Below are 16,141 nucleotides of genomic sequence, written 5' to 3' on the forward strand. Positions count from 1 at the left end.
CCATAATGTCAGCTTTTAAGTATTCTAGATTATTTTTTATCTCATTAATTATGTTGTTCATACTCAGAATTTTTTTTATAGTTTCAATCTCTTTGGTGAAGTATTCCTTATGCTCATTAATTTTATTCCTGAGCTCATTGAACTGTCTTTCTGAGTTTTCTTGTAACTCGTTGAGTTTCCTTATGACAGCTACTTTGAATTTGCTGTCATTTAGATTGTAAATTTCTGTGCCTTCAGGGTTGCTTTCTGGAGACTTGTCATTTTCCTTCTGCTCTGAATTGTTACTGTAGTTTTTCATGGTGTTTGATGAACTAATCCTTTGCTGGCACATTTGCGGCAGTATCAGCTTGCAGATTCCATCTGCTACTGCTGGTGGGAAGCAGGAGCTGTGTTGCTTTCTTTTTTGCTTTTTTCTTTTTTAAAGATTTTATTTTTCCTTTTTCTACCCAAAGCCCCCCAGCACATAGTTGTATATTTTTAGTTGTGGGTCCTTCTAGTTGTGGCATGTAGGATGCTGCCTCAGCATGGCTTGATGAGCAGTGCCATGTCTGCGCCCAGGATCTGAACTGGTGGAACCCTGGGCCACCGAAGCAGAGTGCGTGAACTTAACCACTCAGCCACGGGGCCAACCCCTCTTTCTTTTTCTCTTTTTAGGTAATTATTTAACTTTTTATTTCACAGAACACAATTCATCATTTTTTGTTCTTTTTTGTTTTTTAAAATTTCGTTCCTTGGGTTATGAAGCTAAAGATGCTCTCAATTTTTTTTACAAGTTGGTAGTTTCATTTTTTTTTTATTCTAAGGAACATCAAACTAACTATGTTTGAGGTTCTTGTAAATATTTTCAAATTTAATTCATTTTTTCATGATTCCAAATCCACTTGAGATTCTAGGATAAAAACTATGAATGCTCACTACACACTTCTTTTACTAAATTTGAAGGTTAAGAAAAAACCTAATGAATTTACTAAATTGCAATTAGAATTTGGGCTCAAATGCTTATATTCACAGCATAAAATTTTCTATACATTCTATAGATGTATGAAGTTTATCAACATATTATTCTGCAAATCTATATTATATATTTAATTTGAGTTAACCACATTCCATAGGTTGCATTTAAGGGGTGTTTTTCAAGTGTTGACATTTTAATGTTTAATTTTGTAATCCAACAACTTTATCCAAAAATGAAAAAAATTTTTCTGGCTGGCCAAGAAGAAAACATTTCAGTGTTGATAAGTCCATTGACAGTAACTGCCCCGGCGAGTGCTGCAGGTTCAGTAGAAGAGATGCCCATTTTGTGTAGCTGCTTTGCCAATTCCAGCTGATGATTGTTCATCAACTTTTCATTTATAACCACAACAAGTGGCTTTCTTTTTTCCAGAGTCTCCAAATGGCTTCCTGCATCTGTGTGACTAACAACATGATCTGCTTTCTGAAGGTCTTTCAATGAATCCTTGTACCTGTAAAGATCTAGGGTTAATGACTCAGTACTGAGTGGTTCAGGTACCATCTTCGCTCCACCTATTTGTAGGACAAGTCAGCTCTTGAGTATTTGAGGTAAAGCTTAGGGAGTTTCTTTCTGAGTGCTGCAGTCAGGCAGGGTTACTGAGGCTGGTGGTAAGGCTGGCAGTGGTGAGTGGCAAGCAAAACACAGGGAGCCAAGCCACTGCCTGCCCACCCACCACCCATACTCACTTACAGAGTGTTGTGCACTGATATACATGCAGTGAGGTCATCAAAGCTGGTGGTCCCTACCAGGAGCTGTGTTTCTGATCCCACTCCATCTGCTGGAAGTTATGTGGGTATGGTGGGTGCTCCCCCAGGCCAGGAAAGCCTTCGCGTGTGGGCAGGACTGCCACTGCCTCTTCTTAGAGTTGTGCTGAGGCACGTTCCCTCTGGTGGGGCTGCAGTGACATGGTAGGTGCTCCTACAGGCTGGGAAAGTGTGCATGTGTGTAGGGCTGCTGCTGCTGCTTCTTACAGTCCTGCCAAGGTGCATCCCCTCTGGTGGGGCTGTGGTGGCACAGCGTGCTCTCCTGTGGGCCAGGATTGTATTTGCCTGCAGTTTGGGTTGATCCTGCCTGCTTTTAGAGCAGCGCTGTCTGCTGTGAGAGGGGCTGTGATCTGGCTCCCTGCTGCTGGGGAGCAGTGGGGGAGTGCTCATCTATTTCCAATGCTTCCTGGGGATCCAGGCCATCCACCTTCAGGTGTATAGCTGCATGGGTTTCTCAGGCATCCAATTGTGCTGTGTGGGTATCCTCTGTTGGTCAATGAATGTCTGTTTAGTTGTACTTTAGAGGGAAGAAACAAAGGGAACAACTCACTACACCATGTTGCTGATTTCACTCCTCTCCATATCATGTACTTTTACATCTTAAATTTCTTGAGGGTAGCGGCTATATCTTCTTACTTGTAATTCCAGAGCATAGTTCTCTTTGTTGAGAAAAGCAAGCTTGCCTTTCCCTTGCACTCCTCAGGGCAACGCATTGACTCTGTTTAGAGGGCATAGACAGGCTTCTTGAGGTTCTCAGAATGGATCTGCTTTCCTTTCTTTATTCATGCTTCATTACCCTAGAATGTCTGACCTCAGCCTTCACCATTTCTCTGACCACCAAAAATCTTTCAAAGCCCAGATTTAAGGCTTCTTCCAGTTAACTTTCTCTGATATACCCTCCTCAAGTCAGAAGTATTTATTCCTTCTATGATCCCAAAGAATATTTTAATGTTTGTTATCCCTACATATTGTAAGCTTCTTGAGCAGGGACACGGTGACATATTCATTTTTGTATTTCCTGATCTATCATCCATTACAGGGTGATATGGATGTACTGCTGACATGTAGAAAGGGCTCAGTGAATGTTTGATAATAAAATAATATTCTTGAAGTTCATTTCAGTTCTGTGATTATAAAATTATCATTCATTATTTATTTCTTTAAACATTTTATTGCATTAGGATAAATAGTTCTCCCTGAGGGTAGAAATACATTAGAGTTAATCTGCAAACTAAAAGCAAATAAAGATTTTAATCACGGTATAATTAAGACTTAGGGTTTTATGGAAATGCCAGTGAGTTTTACCACAAAAGAATAATCAGCTCCTTTCTCATGAAAACAATATATTCTGTGAAGCATTTCTTTTAAAGAAAGTGAGAATTGTGCTTGAAAATTGTCAATTTTATTACCATGGCAATTAAAAATTTTTTATTTTGTCTTTATTTACTGTACGAAACTAACCTACACGAGATATTGGTTAAGCATGAAGTCAGGACTCAAGATATCCCACGTATTTATTTTAGGTTGTTCGTATTGGTAACTTCAATATGTACTTAGAGGAGAGAAAATGAAAGTTAGTAGTGCAGAAGCTGGCCCTGTGGCCGAGTGGTTAAGTGTGAGTGCTCTGCTTTGGCGACCCAGGGTTTCACCAGTTCATATCCTGGGCGCAGACATGGCAGCGCTCATCAGGCCATGCTGAGGTGGTGTCCCACATGCCACAACCAGAAGGACCCACAACTAAAAATATACAACTATGTACTGGGGGGCTTTGGGGAGAAAAAGGAAAAATAAAATCTTTAAAAAAAAAGTTAGTAGTGCAAACTAATATCCAGTTCTCCTTTCTTTCTTGGGAATACAGGGCTACAATTTCCAGGCCACTTGTACCTAAGTGGAGCCATGTGATAGTTCTGGCCAAGAAAATATGAATGGGAGTGGTACATGGCATTGGAAAAGGCAACACTTTTTTCCCATTCTCTTCTCCTGCCTTAGCAATCATGGAGGAGCGCCACATGTTGAGAGCCATACGTTAAAGCAGCCTGAATTTTTGTTTTTTTTTTTTTAAGCAAGTAACTATTTTATGTATTAACTAGCAATTTGAGGCAGACATAAATGAACAGGAATACTTGGAACATGATCCCTATTGAAAAACATTTCAACGTATCCAGTCTAGTCAGAATATTATGGTACTATAAGTATAACCAACTACTCAGTGATATTTCCATTTATTTCACTGTGAGTAGTAAAAAAATTTTTCTTTTTCATACATAGTTGAACACATATTTTGCTTTAAAATTAATAGTCACAATTGAAAAAACAATGGTTTATTTTTCTAAACAAGTGACCAAGCTGTTGAATCTTAAGCCTTCAACAAATGTTGCATCTTATTATTTGCATTGAACAATAAGACCTTCTATTTTGATTATTCCTGGTAAATAGCTATTCTGTTTCTCCAGCGGTTTCCATTTGCCAAACAGTCATGACAGACAGTTTCACACAGCAGCTACTGCTTTCAGGGGATTCTATAAGATGAACCCATGTTTCCAATGCAACAGATGTTGGCAAGCCTTCATTGAAAGTCCGTCCATCAGGACCTCTCTATTTTGATTGGCCACGAGCCCTTATTTGGCTGCCAGGGCTTCATTCTCCTGTCTGTGATATTCCTGAAATCTCATGGATATTCTTTGCATCGTTTAAAAATATTTCTGTAAGGAATGTTCTGAACAGGTGGTCTCCTCAGGTTTTACTTTTGATGTTGTGAAGTCTTGAACACAGTCCAAAAAGCAGGTTTCTCTAAGTTTATTGTAGATTCTAAGAAATTACTTAGACTGTTTTATCTGGTCAGATTCTGGTCTTTGTGCAGCCATATTCTTTGGTATGTCTATTAGTCACCTTTTCTTAAATTTTTTTTTTGAGGAAGATTAGCCCTGAGCTAACTGCTGCCGATCCTCCTTTTTTTGCTGAGGAAGACTGGTCCTGAGCTAACATCTGTGCCCATCTTCCTCTACTTTAAATGTGGGACGCCTGCCACAGCACGGCATGCCAAGCGGTGCCATGTCCGCACCCGGGATCTGAACAGGTGAACCCTGGGCATTAGTCACCTTTTCTGATGCATGAGTTTCCTTTCTGTTCTGGAAAAGCAGTTGTTCAACCTTTGCTTGAAGGTTTCCAGTGAGGCCTCATTTCTTACTTAAGCATAGGCTCTCCCATCCAACTCCAGTATGAAGCTGGGAGGCTGTGCTGACAGTTGAGTCTGAAGGTAGAGGATTGGGGTCAGGTGGGCGCCAGGCTGCTAGATGGCAGAGACTAAAGCAACCTGAATTATTGAGTCACCACATGGGGGCAGCTGCCCTGGAGTGTTGCTAGGATGTGCAGTGGTCTTTGCTTGAGTGAGAAACAACTTTTATGTGTTTAAGCCAGTGAGATTTTGGATTAATTTGTTAGTAAAGAATCTCTTGGCCTAATCTGACTAATACAGGAGACATCAATAATTGTGGTTATTAGAGATAAGAGAAGAAAACCAATAATAGCAATAGCTAACCTTTATTGAGCACTGAGTCTCCAGGCTTTCTCCTATTTATTTGAATGAATTATCTTGTTCAACTCCCACAATAAGCCACTTAACAGATGAGGAGCCTGAAGCATAGAGAAATTTAATAACTCACCTAGGGTCAAAGAGTTCATAAGGTTTAAAGCTGGGATTCAAACCTATGTCGGATCTGATACCAAAGTTCCTCTACTTCCTGAGTATGCTCTGGAGTCATTTGGTTTATTCACATGGTTGTAACTTTCTAAGTAAATGCAAAAGTAGAGCTGGGTTCTAACATGTCAAGTATGAAGTTTTTTAGAGGAGCATGGTAGATTTTATCTTCTGGGAAATTCCTCAGGATTTATGGAAATTTTATTTCCTTTGGGGCAAAAGGGGAGATTTCTGGTTCACATGTCCTACTTTGTTTTTATAGCATCCATATGTTGGGCACAGAGTAGGATTAGAGCGAAGTCCTTTCATGATTTAGGATTGCTGATGTGATTGCTATATCCTGATTTAACAGTGATGACAGCGTAGAACAATTAGCAACTTAATAAGTTAAACTGCGTTTCTATGTCTTCTGGGAAGGACTCTTGGTCAGATTAAGCATAGCTCTGTGCCTTGATTGCCTCTGAAGTTATGAACTGAGCCTGGCTCTCCCCTGTGAGGGTCAAATCCCAAAGTCCTGGCTTTACTCACCCATCATTTCTTTGACTCCTTAGGGATTATAACTTTAATGAATACAAATCCTATTACTTTAAACTTCTATTCTTGATAACAAAAATCCAACCAGGACCCTAAGAAATGAACTGGCAAATTATTTTACTATACCTTGTTAAAGATATTTCTTGGTATTGGTGGCTTTTGGGACATTTTATTATACATTTTTTGTAGAAATATAAGAAATACTGATTCTTCAGGGCTTCCTCAAGAATCTAGGAGCAGTCTGCAGGAAGGGAAAATATGAGATGAACTGAGACATCTTGTTGGACGAGAAAGTAAGGGAAATACTCACAGACTAATGGGGGTGTGTGTCAAAAGAAGATTCAAGTCAGCTTGAAGGGGCTCCTATTGGCAAACCAAGGGACTATTTGAACATAAAAAAGAATAGTGACTGTGACATTGTAGAAAGAGAAGAGGAGACTTTTATAGGTATCTTAAACTTAAGGGGAACAATTTACTGTAGAAACAGTGTATGCAGGTTAAGAGCTTGGTCTGGGTTTGAATCCTGACTCCGTCACCTCTTTTGCTGTTAAGTTCTTAAAACTTTCTATGCCTCAGTTTCTACACATGTAAAATTGGGATAATAATAATAATAATAATAATACCTACCTCAGAGGGGTGGTAAGAGGATTAACTAAGTAAAGTGCTTGTAACAGTCCCTGGCACACAACATGTGCTAAATAATTGTTATTTGTTATTATTACTTTTTTATTATTGTCTATAATACCCATCACCCATTAGGGAGCTGCCATACCAGCCCTACACTTTTTTGTGTGTATGTGGAAAATTGTTGAATTTGTTTTACAGCTTTATTGAGATATAATTGACATATAATGTTGTGTAGGTTTAAGGTGTACAACATATTGACTTGATACACTTGTATATTCTGAAATGATTATCACAGTAGTGTTAGTTAACACCTCCATCACTTTACATAATTACCATTTCCTTTTTGTGGTTAGAACTTTTAAGATCTTCTCTTAACAACTTTCAAGTATGCAATACAGTATTGTTAACTGTAGTCACCATGGTGTACATTAGATTCCCAGAACTTATTCATCTTATAACTGGAAGTTTGTACCCTTGGACCAACCTCTCCCCATTCCCCCATCCTCTAGGCCCTGGCAACCACCATTCTACTCTCTTTTCTCATAATGTCTTTATCTGCCTTTGGTATCAGGGTAACGCTGGACTCACAAAATGTGTTTGGGAGTGTTCCTTACTCTGCAGTTTTTTGGAAGAGTTTGAGAAGGACTGGTATTAATTTTTCTTTAAATGTTTGGTAGAATTCACCAGGGAAACCATCTGGTCTTGGGCTTTTCTTTGTTGGGAGATTTTTGATTACTGACTCAATCTCCTTCCTTGTTATTGGTATGTTCATATTTTCCATTTCTTCGTGATTCAGTCTTAGTAGGTTGTATTTTACCAGGAATTCATCCATTTCTTCTAGGTTATCCAATTTGTTGACATACAATTCTTCATAGTAATCTCTTATGATCCTTTGTGTTTCTGTGATATCGCTTGTAACGTCACCTTTTTCTTTTTGATTTTATTTGAGTCTTCTCTCTTTCTTCCTTAGTCTATCTAAAGATTTGTCAATTTTGCTTATCTTTTCAAAAAAACAGCTCTTGCTTTCATTGATCTTTGCTTTTGTTTTTCTGATCTCTATTTTATTTATTTCTGCTCTGATCTTGGTTGTTTCTTTCCTTCTGCTAATTTTGCAGCCCTTGGCTTTCTTATTCTGGACTTTTTTTTTTTTTAACATGAATGACTCCTCATTGGATCTTTGTTACAGCTCAGTTGCTATCTAATACAGTAAGTCATCTCAGAGCCCACTGTGATACCAGGAAGACGGTGAAATCAAAAGTTGTGAGAAAATCTGCCGAAATCCCACTACTATGTTAAGAGCAGTTCCACAACTCACCACCCTGTGACACTTCAGACCCAAGCAAAGGGATTGGGTGAGAGCTGCAGAGGAGGGATCCCAATGCAAAGGTCACAGCTGCCCTTGGCAATGTCTCCTAATGAGAATCAATACTGAAGATGGGAAAATGCTCCTAATGGAGAGCTGATTGAAGGATGAGGGAAGAAATCCCAGAGGCCCTAGGGTCCGAGGGGAGCAAATAGAAGACTGGACAGGGCCACTTAGGGAGAAGTGACCATGAAGTCAGTGAACCTCCAGTGGTGAGATGACTTGGCCCTTGAAGTTTGCCTGGCTGTTCGCTTGCCTGCATGAATCCCAGGAAGTGCCTTATCAAGAAGCCTGTGAGGAATCACGTCCTTACCTGCCCTTCTCTCTTTCTGGAATATTTTAAGACATTAATCTTAATCCTATTTCAATTAATGTTCAGTGGAATTGTATTTGAAGTAATATTAGTTCACCATAACACTTTTTAGGCTTCCTCTAAGTCATTTGAAAAATCTGTGGATAGGAGAGGAGAAATAAAATTTTTGTCTCAAGGTCAATTTCACATTTCACTGTTTAAAAAAACCTATGTTTCTAGAAATCATATTTTGGTACCAAATGCAGCTTCAATTTTCTAATGTAAGACAATGCCAAAGGTGGGGTTTGCAATTCAGATTTTCACTTAGTGCAAAACTTTCCTGGGACAGAGCGAATGCTTAAATCAGGGGAGAGCCACGTTAGTCCTTATTTTAAGCTTTTGACCAGTGTAGTCAGCAATATGAAAGAGTTTGAAGGTCAAAGAGATTGTGTTGCACTTGGGTAAATTATTTAGTCTTTTTGAGACTCAATTTCTCCATATGTCAAAGGGCGCACATGGTGACTGTGACCACGCTACAGTATCTGTTCAGTTCCCCTTTTTCCTTTTTTTTTCATTGAGACAATTTTTTTAAAGCAGTTTTAATTTCACAGGAAAATTGAGGGGAAGGTGCAGAGATTTCCCATATACCCCTTACCCCGACACGTGAGTAGCCTCCCCCATTATCAACATCCCCCACCAGAGTGGAACATTTGTTACAGCTGATGATTCTACATTGACACATCATAATCGCCCAAAGTCCATAGTTTACATTATGGTTCACTCATGGTGTTGCACATTCTCTGGCATTGGACCAATGTACTGTGACATGTATACATCGTTATACTATCATTTGGATTATTTTCACTGCTCTAAAAATCCTCTGTGCTCCAACTGTTCACCCTCTACCCTACCTGCCCCTTGGCAACCACTGATCTTTTTACTGTCTCCATAGTGTTGCCTTTTCCAGAATGTCATATAGTTGGAATCACACAGTATGTAGGCTTTTCAGGTTGACTTCTTTCACTTCGTAATATGCATTTAAGTTTCCTCCACGTCTTAACAACTCATTTCTTTTTAGTGGTGAATAATATTCTATTATCTCAATGTATTACAGTTTATTTATCTATTACCCTACTGAAGTCATCTTGTTTGCTTCCAAGTTTTAGCAATTATGAATAAAGCTCCCATAAACGTCTGTGTTCAGATTTTTGCGTGGACATAAGTTTTCATCTCTTTTGGGTAAATACCTGGGAGTGAGACTGCTGGATTGTTTGGTAAGAATATGTTTAGTTTTGTAAGAAACCGTCAAACTGTCTTCCAAAGTGGCTGTACCGTTCTGCATTCCCATGAGTAACGATTGAGAGTTCCTGTTGCTCCACATCTTGTCAGCATTTGGTGTTGTCAGTGTTGTGGATTTTGGCCATTCTAATAGGTGTGTAGTGGTATCTGATCTTGTTTTAGTTTGCATTTCTCTGATGAAATATGATGGGGAACATCTTTACATATGCTTATTTGCATCTGTGTATCTTCTTTGGTGAGGTGTCTGTTAAGGTCTTTGACCCATTTTTAAATTGAGTTGTTTTCCTATTGTTGTGTTTTAAGAGTCTTTTATATATTTTGCATAATAGTCCTTTATCAGATGTATCTTTTGCAAATATTTTCTCCCAGTTTGTGGCTTCTCATTTCTTGACAGTGTCTTTCACAAAGCAGAAGTTTTTAATTTTACTGAAGTCTAGCTTATTAATTATTTCTTTCATGGATCCTACCCTTGGTGTTGTATATAAAATGTCTTTGCCATACCCAAGGTTATCGAAGCTTTCTCTTATGCTGTCTTCTAGGAATTTTATAGATTTGCATTTTACATTTAGGTCTGCGATCCATTCTGAGTTTGTTTTTGTGAAGAGTGTAAAGTCTGTGTCTAGATTCATTTTTTTTGTGTGTGGATGTCCAGTTGTTCCAGGACCATTTGTTGAAAAGACTATCTTTGCTCCATTGTATTATCTTCACTCCTTTGTCAAAGATCAGTTGACTATATTTATGTGGGTCTATTTCTGGCTTTCTATTCAGTTCTCTTTTTTTTTCTCCTGTAAATTCCTCTCCTCTCTTCTGTAGCTTGCCCAGTGGAAATCATTGGCTTTATTTATGCTACTGAGTATGCTGTCCAGCTCCCATGTCAGTGTTTCAACATATACAATTTATTTCATGAAGGTTCATAACTTGAGACTTATCAAATTTCCACCCGAATTCAAGGTCCTTGGTAGAATACACAAGTGGCATTGTTGCTCTTCTTAAGAAATCAACATTCTAACAGGAAAAAATATCCTTGAGAGCATCTTGCTTCTACTTTTTCCCTCAAAGTCTATCTAAATTATATGTGGCAGGTAAGGGTTTTTCAGGAATGCTTAAAGAGAGAGACGGACTCTGTTTCTTTTTCTTTCTCTGGCTTTGTATTCCTTTCTATATTTTGTCTCCATCTCTTTGACTCCCTGTCCTGCATTTGCAGTAATATTCCTCTCATGCAATATTTGTATACGTGGAATAATTTCCATAATTTGTCCTGAAACTGTAAGACTTTTGGTTTACATTTTATATAAGCTGCAGTCAGTGTTCATATGAATTTCCAGTTGCTGTCGATGGAAATAATTTTAAAAAGGCATACCTGGGAGTTGGGAAAAGAAAAAGAAGAAAAACCAGGTGGCAAAGCAGGAGCAGGAGTGTTTGTTGCACAGCCCTGGGGAAGAGCCAGGAAGCGAGCCAACGTACACCTGAGCCAGAGGCAGCCGGGCGAGGTGAGAGAAACTGCTGGAGCTGGCCCTGGGGTACTTCAACCTTCGGGCATGTTTCTAGCCTGAAAGTATCATGGGGCCGCTAAGGCTGAACAACCTAGAGCATCTGTAGGAAATCTGAGAAATACCAATTCAGTCACAGGGAAAGCTAAATGATTTACAGAAAGTTTTCTCAAAGACTTTTAATCTCAAGATTCAGATAACTATGGATACCGCTGGTGGCCTACTCACTACTAGGCTCTTTTTCATCCTTACTACACAGAACCTTCTCTTTGATCAAGGTGGCAATGCATTAGCTGAAAAACCACATCACCCAGACTCCTTTGCAGTTAGGGGTGACATGTGACTAATTCTGGCCAGTGGATGTGGGTAGAAGTTGCTGAGTGGACGCTTCATGGAAAGTACCTTGGAAAGGTCTAACTAATCTGCAAGCTCCTTTTGCCTCTCTCCCCTCCTATCTGAAACAGAGTGTGGCCACTGGAGCTGTTGTGGCCATTTTGTAAAAGTGGTGAGACCTTGAGGTTAGAAGACATGAGCTAAGGCTTGTGCAGAAAAAGATAGGAGGCCAGGACACCGACGACATCGTGGAGACACAATATCAACCAGGGAATGCCTTCCTCTTTACTTTATTGGGTCTCTGTCACAGATTAATGTAGTTTCTAATGGACAGAGATTCTTCACCTCTTAGGCCATCTTGAGATATGGGAAGGAGAAACCCCTCATTCTGTGTCATAAAATCGTAAAGGCATTTAACCTTGAATAAAGCATCAGACACTGGAAAGTTAATCTTTTTCTTTCCGATTAGAACTCTCTATTTTTCTTTCAGATCATAAAGAGTAATGAATACTTGTTATAAAGAAGAAATTCAAACAAAACTAAAATGTACAAAATGAAAAGCAAGAATATCTTCTAATTCCACCCTCCAGAGTAACCACTGTTAACTGGGTTTTGTATATTTCGAAAAACTTTTCCTTTTTGTGTGTACACATATAAAAATATAAAATAAGTTAAAAATTATTTTTGACAAGCATGCTTCTGCAAGGAAAATAAATTTATAAGCATCTTGGGGGAGATCCTGATGTTGAAAAACAATTGTGACAATTAAATAAAATTAACTGTACTGTAACTATTATTACTATGTTAAGATATGTAAAATGTCATTGATAATCTCATTTCCCTAAGTAATGATTTCAAACCTGAGTTCTTCAGTGTCAGCAGATAACCTGACCTACTCTTCCACAGAGAAAATAGAGCTTACCAGTGAAGTGCTTTCCAGTTGCCGTCCTCCCCTCTACCCATGTGCATACCCCATCTTCCCTCCTTCTCTTTGGTCTGAGCAGACATGTGCCTTTCACCTGTACACTGATTCCTTCCCTCCCATCTCCTGTAGAACTTGCACCATTCCTTATTCTCTCTCCCCTAGGTCTTCACCTTCTCCTTCTCTGTTATTATTCCCCTCAACATATCCAAATGTTCAACTTTTCTTCATCTAAAGACATGAGCACAAAGATTTTCCCTGACCTTATGTTTACAACTAGCTATGGCTCTTTCTCCTTCTCATCACAGCATCACACTTGAGAGTGTGGGCTACAGTAGCAGTCTTCTCTTCCTTACTTTCATGGAAATCTAGCTGTGGTCTCCATCATTCAAATGATTTCCTAAGTGATCCATTCAGTGGGTATTATCTTGTTTTCACTTCAGCAGCATCTGGTTCTGTTGGCTACTCCCTCCTTAAATCATTCTTCCTTTGTATTCACAACACCACAGACTTTTGTCTTCTACTTCTCCAGTCATCTCTTTAGGTTATTTTCAGATTCTAGTGTTTTTAATCCTTATTATTTTTTGGCCCCAGAATTTCTATGTAGGAGTGCCTTCTTGACCTGGAAAAAGGAGGATAGTGGGTGAGTGCATAGGCAGATTGAAGCTGTGTTTGCATAGCACTTTACATACACTTGAGAAAACATCAGTTGCCATATCAAAGGCTGGGGGTGTGGCTAAGTGAGAGTAAAGGGGCCAAAGGGTCCCACTCTTTGCATCATTATTGGACATCTAGCCTATTTCCAGTTTATCAACTACACGATAATAACAGCAAAATATATTGACAGAGTAAAAATCAGCCCAGGACTAGAAAAGTGAACACATGCCTAGGGCTGAGTAAGTAAATGAGTCCTAATAAGCAGACTGTAATAATAGACACATATATATATAGAATTAACTGCAAAAGCAACAGAAAACATTATTTCTCCTGAGATCTCACTGCAACTGTAGAATGCTGTAATGTCCCTTTTCTTTTGAGTGATTATCACTTCTTTACCAATGACTCCCAAGTCTCTCTCTGTTTCTTCTGCCTTCTGAACAAAGACTACTGATACACAATTACTACTGTTGTCACTTCATGATAGCTTCCAATTCCAAAGCAGATCCCCATTTCTCCTAGTCCTTCCTCAAAAGTCATTAAGAGCGAGCCCTAACCCTACAAAAAGTTCCTCCCTAGTCCTCTGACCTAGCTGCCCAAGATTTCTCATGGTGTATGTTCTCCCTTGTTGCAGCAAGTTGAATAAACCTAACTCTGTTGGACTACATTTGTGTACTTGGGGATTTTTATTGGATTGGCTTTACTGCCATAGTTCACATTCCTGATTCATATTCCTGCTACCTACTGGATATCTCCACTTGCATGTTTTACCAGTGACTTGAATAAAACATGTCCAAAATTGAACTCTTCATTTTCTTTTCCAAATCTGTTTGCTTCGTATTTCTCTTCTCTGGGCTAATGATTCCATTATCTATCTAGTTTCTTAAATAAAAATTTTGGGAATCATTCTAGACTCTTTCCTCATTTTCGTCTCACTAATCACCAGATTCTATTAGTTACACCCCTCAAATGCATCTCAAATATGTCTTTCTTCTTCATCCTCATCATCATGAGATTGGATCCTCATCATCATGATATTAGGTGTTCATCATTTCACACCTAAAGCTCCCCCTACCTCATTTCCAGTATTATCTTCTCCAGGAACTAGTGTTCTGTTATTATATGTGAGTAGTTTTTGTTAAATACATACAATTGCAGGGGAGGAAGACATTTCCTCTACCCACTGTGGGTTCTTCTGGCTGGAGAACGAATCAAATTCACATAAGGCAGAATAACAGGAGAAAATTAAACAAAGCTTTATAACATGTACACGTGCGAGAGGCTCAGGCAAGCTGAGCAACTCGCCAAAATGGCTGAAGCCACCACCTTAAATATCATCTTCAGCTAAAGACAAAGGAGGATGTTGGTGGTGGGGGGAGTCAATTACAGGAGGCTATCAGACAAGTACAGTAAAAAAAGATGCAGATTTATATCCTTGCCTTTGGCATTGTTAAGAGTTTCTAGAAATAAGGTCATCCCCCCTTCTTCCTGGTACAGAGAGGGAGACACCTTTACAGACGGAGATTTCCTTTACAATGTAAATGTCTCCTAACAAAGGGCAAGAAAATTCTACTTTTCAGTTGCTTTCCTGTCTGCAGTTTATTAAAAGTAACCAGCCCCAAATAATCCTCATGCCAAACAGACATATCTTGGGGTGGTCAATTCCAGGCCACCACACAATTGTCATTAAGCTCTCTAGCCATGTGGGTTAAAATCCTACTATGTTGAAGGCTAGTGTCTTACTTGGGTCAGTCACACAAGGAAGAAATATAACTCTAACTAGAAACAAATGAACAAAGAAAGATGGAATGCCTCAATGGGCAGCCTACTGGAAATCGGGCTCACTGGTATTTGCCCATGAAGGTGTTGAGAGTCTAGTAAGAGTGGTGGCTTGTAATTCTTTTATAAAGCCAGAACTGGACCTGGAGGTAGTTATGACAATTCTTGGGTCTCCTGTGAACATGTCTCAGATGGTGTGTGTGGCAGAACAGTACCTGTGAGATTCAGGAGTAAGCCTCCTAGGGAAGTATATGAAACCTGTAAGTGACAAGTCTGTCCAGTCATGATTCTATTCTTCATGTTGAATTCCCTTTTATTCTACCTTAGAATAAAATGAATTCTCTTCAAAGGTTCCCCAGACTTCTTTGCTTAGAGTATAAGGAAAAGAGTTTGTATCTATTTCTAAGCCAGGCTATAAAGGCGATCTCAATACCTGGGGAGAAAGAAGGAAGGAACATGAGGAACCACTTGGTTAGTCTTAGGAGATTTTACTTCCAAAGCTAAATCTTGGAGATTTTGGGTTTTGTTAAGTTAAAAGATGTGGGATTCTCTGATTAAAATCTTTCGATGAACCCCTTTACATTTCATCAGGGTAAAGCAAGTCCTTAGCCTAGCTTATAAGGACTTTAATATTCTACTCCCAGCCTATTTTTTTTGCTGTTCCATTCTTCTTCTCTCTCTCACACATGCACAGACACACAGACACACACACACACACTCCAGCCATCTAAAAATATTGAGGTCTCATAAGAGCATGCTTCCCTCTCTCTCTGCCTAATTTTTCCCAGCTTCACTGCTGTACTTTTATTTCTTATCACAAACTTTCTTGCAAGTGGTGAGATACATGTCTACTGACAGCTCGAGAGCATTACACTTTTTAACTTCTATTCTCAGATAGGGACTGACTTTTGTACTTTCAGTTACAGAACTCAGAGGCAATGTCTTTGGTTGGTTTGGGTTGGGTCAAATGCCCACTTTGGACCAACCATTTAAACTAAGGGGGTGTAAGATCAAGTAGAACATGGCAGAGCCCACTTGAACCAAATGGTAGAGTAGGGGGAGGAGTATTATTCAGATGTTAGCAGGAGGTTACTTTTGCCAGAAGGGGAGGATTCTGGACAGGCAATAGTCTGAGTTCTCTATTCTCTTCTGCTCTGTGAAATAAGGCTGTATTTTGCTTGTCTTGTACCCCTAAAACCTAGCATAAAGTATATGATATGTCTACTGGATGCTTCTGCCAATAAGTGTTTTCATTCAGAAAAGGAGAAGTGCTCTGAAGAGGACTAGAGAGGGGTAGAGAAGTACAGGAAAGAGTTGAGTTATCGTTCTGAGACAGGAGTGGCCATTGCCTGTTTGAGGGGGCATTGAGAAG

At 39.2% G+C, this 16,141-nt stretch overlaps 2 pseudogenes; both read right to left on the reverse strand.

Moving 5' to 3' along the window:
- Positions 1–1,129: 1,129 nt before the first annotated feature.
- On the reverse strand, positions 1,130–3,787 carry LOC103551079 (UDP-N-acetylglucosamine transferase subunit ALG13 pseudogene; annotated as a pseudogene).
- Positions 3,788–4,295: 508 nt separating this feature from the next.
- LOC139083475 (mitochondrial import inner membrane translocase subunit Tim9 pseudogene) lies at positions 4,296–4,640 on the reverse strand (annotated as a pseudogene).
- Positions 4,641–16,141: the final 11,501 nt, after the last annotated feature.

Source organism: Equus przewalskii, chromosome 1 (genome assembly GCF_037783145.1).
Source record: "Equus przewalskii isolate Varuska chromosome 1, EquPr2, whole genome shotgun sequence".
Classification (NCBI taxonomy): Eukaryota; Metazoa; Chordata; class Mammalia; order Perissodactyla; family Equidae; genus Equus; species Equus przewalskii.